At 38.5% G+C, this 9,917-nt stretch overlaps 1 protein-coding gene across 1 annotated transcript in view; it reads left to right on the top strand.

Annotated features, from left to right (window-relative positions):
* Positions 1 to 395: 395 nt before the first annotated feature.
* RIC3 (RIC3 acetylcholine receptor chaperone) overlaps positions 396 to 9,917 on the top strand; it is a 193,704-nt gene continuing 184,182 nt past the window's right edge. Inside the window, exon 1 of the mRNA XM_044067384.1 lies at positions 396 to 873. The gene's annotated coding sequence lies outside the window, so the exon portion shown is untranslated. The remainder of the gene's footprint in view (positions 874 to 9,917) is intronic.

The raw sequence follows: 9,917 nt of genomic DNA, 5'->3' as shown, positions 1-9,917 counted from the left end.
CCGGATTAAGAACTAGAAAGGTTGATGTGTAGCCAAAAAAAAAAACACAAGCAAACATATCAATCAACTATTAGAAGCCTACAGTTAGTTTTGTTTCTGCAATTATTCTAAATCCTTTTCTTACTAATTGTTGCTTCTCCTGTGATAGAAGTGTGGCAGCAAACAAATGCAGAGAATAATCAGTATTTTCTACAGCCTGAATAAATAATGCAATGAATATGGGAATAAACTAACCGCAGAGTGATTAATCAAGTAAAATTAATTCTGCACCGCCACTACTCCAACAACTTTGTGTGTGTGCTTGTGTTTTCAGGGCAACCATGTCACATCTGCTTATCCAGTAAAGAGAATTAGCTGTAGGAAAGAGAACTATAGAAGAAGAAAAACAGTTTCTTCGTAGTCTTTAAGAACATCAGGCTATCTTGTATGCAGGAGTGACTACACAGACAACCACTACCAATCGTCTTCTGAGAGAGAATTTTCTTATTTTCACGAGAATTAAAAAAAGAACTGAACAGATGCATGCTGAGGTGCTCCATTTTCAAGATTTGTTTTTTTTCTCTCCAAAATATTTACTAAACAGGAATAACTCTTTTGCTGCTGACATGTTACACCTGACCAGAAGTGAAATTCAATTACTGCAGGCAACCTGACAAGAAAGGCAAAACAGTTGCTTGTCATTTTCTGCAGCGCTTAGTGGGGAGCTACCCATCCCCCAAGCCTTCTTTGTCACTTCCTGCAGCTCCTGTGTTATTCATTCTCATCCAGTCGAGTGTTGCCAAGTGATAGGGAAGGCAGAACCATCCTGATCTCAATGACAGACAGCACTTATTTAAAAGAAGGGGATTCTGATGCGAAGTTGCCATTGAGCTGGTGAGTACATATACATCTTTTTGACTTCTAAGAAGTATTGACCAAATGCATACACACATTAAATGATGAAAAAATATAAGCACAGGCATAACTGGCATCAGAGATATTCTCTTACCAGGCAGTATATACGATACCCTTTTCCAAATTTCACTGGTAACCTGATTGAGTAAATACATCCGATATTGTTTTCTCTTGCTTAAACCAAGTAATAGATTATAATAGTATATTGTGTTTTTATTCTGCATTGAGATAATTTAATAGAGCACTATAACATTGGATGTTCAGTATTAGAACTTTTAAGTGCTGCCTTTCATTTTGTTATCAATGTATTTTGTTGATGAGAATGTTGAAATTGATCCAGAGAGTTGGATATTGTATACCTAGTAACTAAATGTCTATTTTTCCAAACTATGGCGAATTTTCCTACACACAGCTTCTGTTTCTCATTGATTGGTATGCAGGGATACTGTCCACTTCAGACAAACATACAGACTGACAAGCAGCGAACATTTGATTTGTATACAGTGAGGGAAGGAAGTTTCAGGAAGTGATGGGATATCGAGATGAAAAAGGTCAGCTGTCTGGTAGATCACCTTGGTAGTGGTGGGCAGTGGCATTGCTCTGAGGTTGGTAGCGAATGTCCTGTACAAGATGCACTGGATAACATACTTTGAAAAGTCATCAGAAGTACAAGTCACCTCAAGGTGATTTAAGCTGGTAACAGTTTACTAAATATGGCGCAGCAATACATTCCAGTGTCTGCAAGAAACATGACAATTTGTTATTGATTGACAGTACAGTAGCTGGGCATGACTATGAGTTACTTATAAGCCCATGTCATGGAGTCCAGAGTGTGAGTCCCTCAAAAGAGATGTTTGGGTTGAGTGAGTCTTCCTTGGATGGATGGATGGATGGATGGATGGATGGATGGATGGATGAATGGATGAATAAGTAATAAACCCGCTGATGGTCAGCTGTGACAGATGCACTAGGTTTTATTAAAGTTTTTTTTTTTTTTTTTTACTGCTGCCTGTCATTACATTATTATTATGAATAAGTAAATACTTTAAGATCTTATCACTGTTGAATCTTCATGTAAAAGGATCTTCTTGACTGTAAACTGAATTAACTCACAAAACTTATAATTTGAATGGACCAATAAAAATGAGGTTTGGATAAACACGAGAGTAAGATTAAGACTGAGCTACTAATGAGCTACTTCCTGTAGCTTAGTAGTTACCATAGAAAATTAGAACTTTTAACAAGCTGGTTTGCTGTAGTCATGTGTACATGGTTTGATTCCTTCCAACTCCATTTGCATATCATGTGATGCTGAGCAAATAATTTAACTAGACAGTGTTGCTGCTACATCTTCCCTGAAAAGGCTTATCTGGTTAAAAATGTATAAAACCATATAAAATATATTTTGGGCATGACAATGGTATTTTCCTATGTGCCAGTACCCAATTAACTATTTTCCATGTGATGATCAGGTAAACCCATTAGGCATATTTATGTCACTCTTTTTCATGAAAAACCTGATAAATAAGTGAACTGTCAAAGTAAATACAGATATGTACAATCATCATCATGTTCTTTTGGCTGTTCCCATTAGGGGTCACCACAGCGGATCATCTGTTTCCATTTCTTCCTGTCCTCTGCATCTTGCACTGTCACACCAACCACCAGCATGTCCTCTCTCACCACATCCATAAACCTTATCTTAGGCCTTCCTCTTTTCCACTTACCCGGCAGCCCCTGACACTCTTCTCCACCCATTCCACCCTGCCTGTACTCTCTTCTTCACCTCTCTTCCACACTCACCATTATTATGAACTGTTGATCCCAAGTACTTAAACTCATCCACCTTTACCAACTCTACTCCCTGCATCCTCACCATTCCTCTACCCTCCCTCACATTTGCACACATGTATTCTGTTTTAGCCCTGCTGACCTTCATTCCTGTCCTCTCTAAAGCATATCTCCACCTCTCCAGGGTCTCCTCAACCTGGTCCCTACTCTCACTACATATCACAATGTCATCTGCAAATATAATAGTCCACGGGGCCTCCTGTCTGATCTCATCTGTCAACCTGTCCATCACCACTGCAAATAAGAAAGGGCTCAGAGCTGATCCTTGATGTAATTCCACCTTAAATGTATCTGTCACTCCCACTGCAGTCCTCAACAATGTCACACTACCCTCATACATATCCTGTACCACTCTTACATACTTCTCTGCCACTCCCGACTTCCTCCTACAATACCACAACTCCTCTCTAGGCACCCTGTCATATGCTTTCTCTAAGTCCACAAAGACACAATGCAACTCCTTCTGATCTTCTCTGTATTTCTTCAACAACACTCTCAAAGCAAATATTGCATCTGTAGTGCTCTTTCCTAGCATGAAACCATACTGCTGATCACTAATCATCACCTCCGTTCTTAACCTAGCTTCCACTACTCTTTCCCATAACTTCAAGCTGTGACTGATCAGTTTTATCCCTCTGTAGTTACTGCAGCTCTGCACATCACTCTTATTCTTAAAGATTGGTACCAAAACACTTTTTCTCCACTCCTCAGGCATTCTCTGACTTTCCAAAATTTCATTAAACAATCTGGTTAAAAATTCCAATGCCATTTCACCTAAGTACCTCCATGCTTCCACTGGTATGTCATCTGGGCCAACAGCCTTTCCATTCTTCATCCTCTTCATAGCTGTCCTTACTTCCTCCTTGCTAATCTGTTTCACTTCTGATTCACTATCCCCAGATCATCCAACCTTCTCTCTCTCTCATTCTCTTCATTCATCAGCCCTTCAAAGTACTCTTTCCATCTACTCAACACACTCTCCTCACTTGTGAGTACGTTTCCCTCACTATCCTTTATCACCCTTACCTGCTGCACATCTTTCCCAGCTCTGTCCCTCTGTCTAGTCAATCGGTACAGGTCCTTTTCTCCCTCTTTAGTGTCCAATCTCTCATACAACTCTCCATATGTCTTATCCTTAGTCTTCGCCACCTGTCTCTTTGCCATGCGTCTCATCTCCTTATACTCATGTCTACTTTCTTCATCTCTTTGACAATCCCACTTCTTCACCAGCCTCTTCCTCTGTATACTCTCCTGTACTTCCTCATTCCACCACCAGGTCTCCTTGTCCTCCTTCCTCTGTCCAGATGTCACACCAATCACCTTTCTAACAGTCTCCCTTACTAGCTCTACTGTAGTTACCCAGCTATTCGGTAACTCTTCATTGCCTCCCAGTGCCTGTCTTAACTCTTCCCTGAACTCCACCTCACAATCACCCTTTTTTAACTTCCACCATTTAATCCTTGGCACTGCTTTCACACTCCTCCTCCTCTTCTTGATCACCAACATCATCCTACAGACCACCATTCTATGCTGCTTAACTACACTTTCCCCTGTCACCACTTTACAGTCTCCAATCTCCTTCAGACTGGCCCTCCCTACATAGGATGTAATCTACCTGTGTGCATCTTCCTCCACTCTTGTACATCACCCTATGCTCCTCCCTCTTCTTAAAATACGTATTCACCACAGCCATGTCCATCCTTTTTGCAAAATCCACAATCATCTGACCTTCTGCATTCCTCTCCTTAACACCATACCTACCCATCACTTCCTCATCCTCTCTGTTCACTTCACCAACATACCCATTGAGGTCAGTCTCAATCACTAGTCTCTCACCCTTGGGTACACTCACCACCACTTTATCCAACTCACTCCAAAATTTTTCTTTGTCATCCATTGCACACCCAACTTGTGGAGCATATGCACTAACAACATTCATCATTACACCATCAATTTCAGGCTTCATAAACATCACTCTATCAGACACTCTCTTCACCTCCAAAACACTCTTGGCATGCTGTTCCTTTAGGATAACCCCTACCCCATTTCTCCTGCCATCCACACCATGATAGAACAATTTGAACCCGCCTCCTATACACCTGACCTTACTTTCCTTCCATCTGATCTCTTGCACGCCCAATATATCAACCTTCCTTCTCTCCATCATATCAGCTAGCTCTCTTCCTATACCAGTCATGCTGCCAACATTCAAAGTTCCTATCCTCACTACATCTTGCTCCTATAATGACCGTCTACAGAGTCTACTAGGTAAATAAGGAAGTAAGGAACAGAAGTAGATTTGCAGGCCTTTTTTCCTTCTCACATACACACATACCAACAGACAACTTAGAGATATCAGTCCACCTACGGCATGTCTTTCAGGAGTGCAAGGAAACTGTACTACCTGGTAAAAATCCATGTGAACATGGGAAGGAAATCCAGACTTCAAGTGGAAGGCATCCCAGCTGAGAACCAAACCAAACAACCTGTTGTTGTGAGGTAGCAATGCTACTCCCTGCACTACTGTACCAACTAGCACAAAACATAACATAATAAATGAAGAGGAACTCTAGTTGTGGGAATATTTCAAACCAAAATGTAATATAAGATGATGCAAACTTGCTGAACTGTGAGTTATGATGTTAAAGGAAAAGCTCATTCAGTTTTGTTTACTTTAGTTGTTCTACTGTATATGCATATAGACTGGTCTTTATCCCTTAACTGTACTGTGGAGTTGTGGTCTGACTTGTGTTATGTGACATTTTTTTAATAATGCTATGATGTAAATTAATTCAGTACAGTTGAAGTGTTGTTGCTGTCTGCAGTATACTTAACATTTCTGTGTGTAGTAAGTGGCCTGCAATTCTATGCAGTTTTTAATGTACTGGAATTTTAAACAAAATATTTTTTTAACAGAGAACTTTTGCCAGTCTTACAGCTGCATTTAGCAGTACCTCTTCACCTGATTTGGCTCATTTAGAGCAGTAACTCCAAAGATACATAAAACAACAGCCACAGCCTTTAAAGTAAAAATAGGCTTTAATAACCTGAACACATTAAGTCAGCCATATCAACTTAAAATTATGTGTTAGAGAAACTGAATCACCTTTTCTAACTATGAGCTACAGATTGTTTTTTTTTTTAGAAATAGGCAGAGGCTTTTTTGATGGTTTATCATAGATTATTTACAGCCTTTACTAAAAAAGTGATGATTGATTTTATGACAGTGGTCAACAAAATAAGTACTTGACTAAATGAAATATTTTTAGCGGGACCAGCCTTAAGGATAGGAAATATAAGTGAAAGAAGTATATGGCTGGTTATGAAACCATCCTGTTTTTTGTGAGTAACCTTGGTACATAAAATGAGTTAAAATAGCAGAGGCAGTACAAAGTATGTGTCTAATGCTGTCATGTTACACCTTACTCTTGTAATGACCCAAATGTCACTGTATTTTGTTTGTTTTGGCTAGCTGTATGAATGATGTTAATCTTAGTTGTTTGCTTCCATTTATACATCACCTTATTTCGGAAGAGATAGTATCAGTAACAGCAAACTCACCTCTGCTGCTAGAAAACCAGAAGACTTTGTGTTCTTTTCCCACTCCGGTTGATTGGATTGGTGACACTGCAGTGCAGTGTATTAGAGGGTTTGGCACTACTAAATATATCAACCTTCAGATGAGATTTTAAAAGAATGTCTCATCTACTTGAGTTGGTGATAGCTTTCAGATGGATGTAGAAGATTCCACAGGACCTGCCGAAAAGAATAGGGGAAGTTCCCTGATCTCCTAGCCAGAATTTCCCCAAGTAGTGTAAATCATAGGTCTTGGGTCACCCTTGAAAAGAGGCCACTGGCCTAGTGGGATTAAAAAATCAACAAAGGATAGATAAAAGATTTTTATTTATTATTTATTTTACATTTGTTAACCGGGCTAGTCCAACTGGATACATGTCCATTTTCAGTGGAGGCCCGAGGAGAAAAAAAGCAAGTTTACACAACAATATATATATCATAAAAAAATAAAGAAACATGGCTGAGGACTTTTAGATTATGGCTCTTGCTCACTGTGTATTGAATGATTTATGTGTACCATGGATTAAGGTAACGTGGATAGCCCTTCTTCACCATGTTCATACTTCCTCATTGTTGAATTATGTCTCTGTGATCTGTATCTGCGCCTTACTGTACTATCTGCAACAACTCTATTACAAAGAAGACTTTAAAATACTATTGAATGACTTTTCTATATGATGAGCAAACTTTTACAAAATGTCAACTAGACTGTGTGTACACTTGTAAAATGGTGTTTATTTCCTGCACGTATCATTTAGTGCTTTTCTCCCTGGGCCTCTGCAGAAAAGGGGGCTCTATGCTCAATCAGACTTTCCCAGTCAATAAATGCAGTAAATAAATAAATAAATAAAAACAAAACTAGCAAAATCATCTGAAAGAATCTGTTTATGTCGTGTTCATTTGATAGCAGGATGCTGACTGTTGCAAAACTTCTGAACAAACTGTTGCAAGCAAATAGAAGAACTGTAGAAGTAATAAGTAATGTATAAGACTATTCTTTTTCAGTTTCACAGGTATGAGAAGAAAATATTTGTTTTAAGTAATATAAATATTAATATCACATTTCATTCTTACATACAGTGCAATGCCCGTGCATGGTGCATTTATTTCAGCAATGACTGCTGTTATATTTTATAGTTATATGTTTACACAACTCCCGTGTCAGACAATCAGTGCTGACATTTACATTTCAATGCTCTGGCATTATTTAGCATGCAAATCATCCAAGTATCATCATGTTCAACTATTCAGAGTTTCAAGATTGATTTAACATCAGTCCTTACAAAAAAAAACAGTTAAAGCACACAAGTTAACTATTTACAACATAATGTGAGATCAGGAATTAACTAGTGACCATATTGTTTTATTGTTTACTATATTACAAATCTTAATAACAGGACCAGTAACTTCACACCTTTTTATTAAATAGATATTCATTCTAGATACTTCATTCTGTGTCAGTGCCTTTTTCAAGCTCTGTATCCATTATGGAATTCCATAGGCCCATTTTTTTAAATATGGAATTTTATTTCTGATCTTTGTTTATTCTTAGTTCTATTTATTTATTTGTCTTTGCTGACTGGGAAAAGTCTGACTAGGTAAAACCCATTTGCATTGGAGGCCTGTGGAGAAGATCTTCACATTTAAATTGCGCATGATATACATTTATAATTGCAGGGTAAAAACAGCTGTACATGAGCTTATTTACATGATTTATAAATATTTCTTGCATAACCATAGCATATTAACATATGCTGGCTAATTATTGAATAGAAAAATAAAACACAATAATAGTTAATGTATTTATAGCATGATGGCTGCAGGGAAAAGATTGAACTGGGGTGTTTTTGATGTTAGTAATAATTTTACAGACAGACAAGTAGTAATGTAGCTTAAACATTAATGATAGGAGAGGTATGAAAGGAAAAATTATGGAAATGGGCAGGAGGAAAAATGGACAGAGGAGGGATTGTAGTTAGTTGTGGGGTGTGAGAAACAGGAATAGTAAGGGTTTAGGAAATTAGTGCAGTATGAGGAGGAGAAATAAGGTACAAAAGATTGTAAGCAAAGTGGATGTAAGAGTTTTAGAACATCTGTAATAATCTTTTTCAACTGTCTTATTGGCAATTTGTCTTTGATTTTTCCATTTTCTAGTTAGCTTTCTTAATCACTATCAGCACTAAAAATAGCAATGCTTTTCCCTGTTTAGTACATGTTATTTTGCATCATCTCAGCCAAACGTCTCTTTAATGAGATTAACTTTTATTCCAAGTAAGTGATTTAGTACATTATTCAAGTCATTATATACTGAAGCATCTCAATACATTTCCAAAATATATTTAGGGGCGGCTCATGCTATTGGGCTGCAGGATTGCAGCCCCCCCCAGCCGTACAAAAGAAAAGAAATTAATAAAAATAAATAAATAAATAAAAACAAAAGCAAGTCCACGAAATTTGCGCATGTGCCCTCATGGCATTTCCCAAGTCCAGAACTCACGCATGCGCACTCGGCATTTCCCGAGTCCGGACTGCTACTGAACCAGTCCGGAGCATGCGCACAGGTCTGGACTGCTGGTAAGACAGTCCAGACTTGGAAGACAGCCTGCAACAGCAAAGATCCCAGAAGTCTATGCAGTTACAACTGCATAGACTTGAAGGGGATCAGACTGCAATGTCTGCAGGCTGGAGCCTGCTCTCCCTGGAAGGACAGGACTTTGGCTCCCTCACAGGTCTTTTGTGTTTGAAACTGGAGCTTTTGGCTGGCTGGCATTAACAAAGAGTGTGTGTGTGTGTGTGTGTGATGCCTCAGTAGCTAGAAAGAAGTCAGGAAATATACCTGGTGGCTAGACTCAAACCCTGTACCTTGGGAGTAGGTAGCAAGAGCTTGAATTCCCTACCCAGTACCACTTGTGAAATTTTTGCCTCTTTTTTTGTTCTGTTTCTTATAAAATATGTGTTTTTTCTGGATTTTGAATTCACTAAATAATGACAGGCATTTGAATTTCAGACTTCATATTCTTCAGAAAGTATATGGCAACACAAAACCTTTTATTCTAGCAATTTTCTGTTTATAAGATCAATATTTGAAAACTGTCCCTATTTTTGGGGCTGTATTCCCCCAATTTTGGTTTTGTCCAGTGTTTCTTTGTGCTAACAGGTTGAGAGCTATGGTTAGAACTGAATTCACTGAATATGTTTGGGGGCTGTATTCCCCCATTATTGGGTTTGTCTATGTGTTTTGTGCTAAGAAGTTGAGAGCTATGGTGAGAACTGAATTTACTAAGTTTCAGTCTACCTGTCTTTCAATAAACAGCTGATATGGCATAGTGATATGTTGTTCGCACAGGGTCCTGGGTTCAAGACTTGGCAGTGAAATGCATGGTGATAACACATGAGTTTATTCTTACAACATTCAGAGATTATGCAAGCAATGTTTAAAATGTGTCCCTGTTTTTTGGGGATTTTGCCCCCCCCCAATAAATTGTGGCTTTATCCAGATTTCTTGTGCTTCAAAGTTGAGAGATACAGTTGAGTGTCAAGTGCATTTTATAAGGAGCTGAGAGCTTGAAGAGAAGTTTAGTGCTGCTTATGCTGTG

Source organism: Protopterus annectens, chromosome 3.part1 (assembly GCF_019279795.1).
Source record: "Protopterus annectens isolate FY-2018-M chromosome 3.part1, PAN1.0, whole genome shotgun sequence".
Lineage (NCBI taxonomy): Eukaryota > Metazoa > Chordata > Ceratodontiformes > Protopteridae > Protopterus > Protopterus annectens.
The sequence above is the reverse complement of the archived record's forward strand: the minus strand, read 5'-3'. Positions and strand labels throughout refer to the sequence as shown.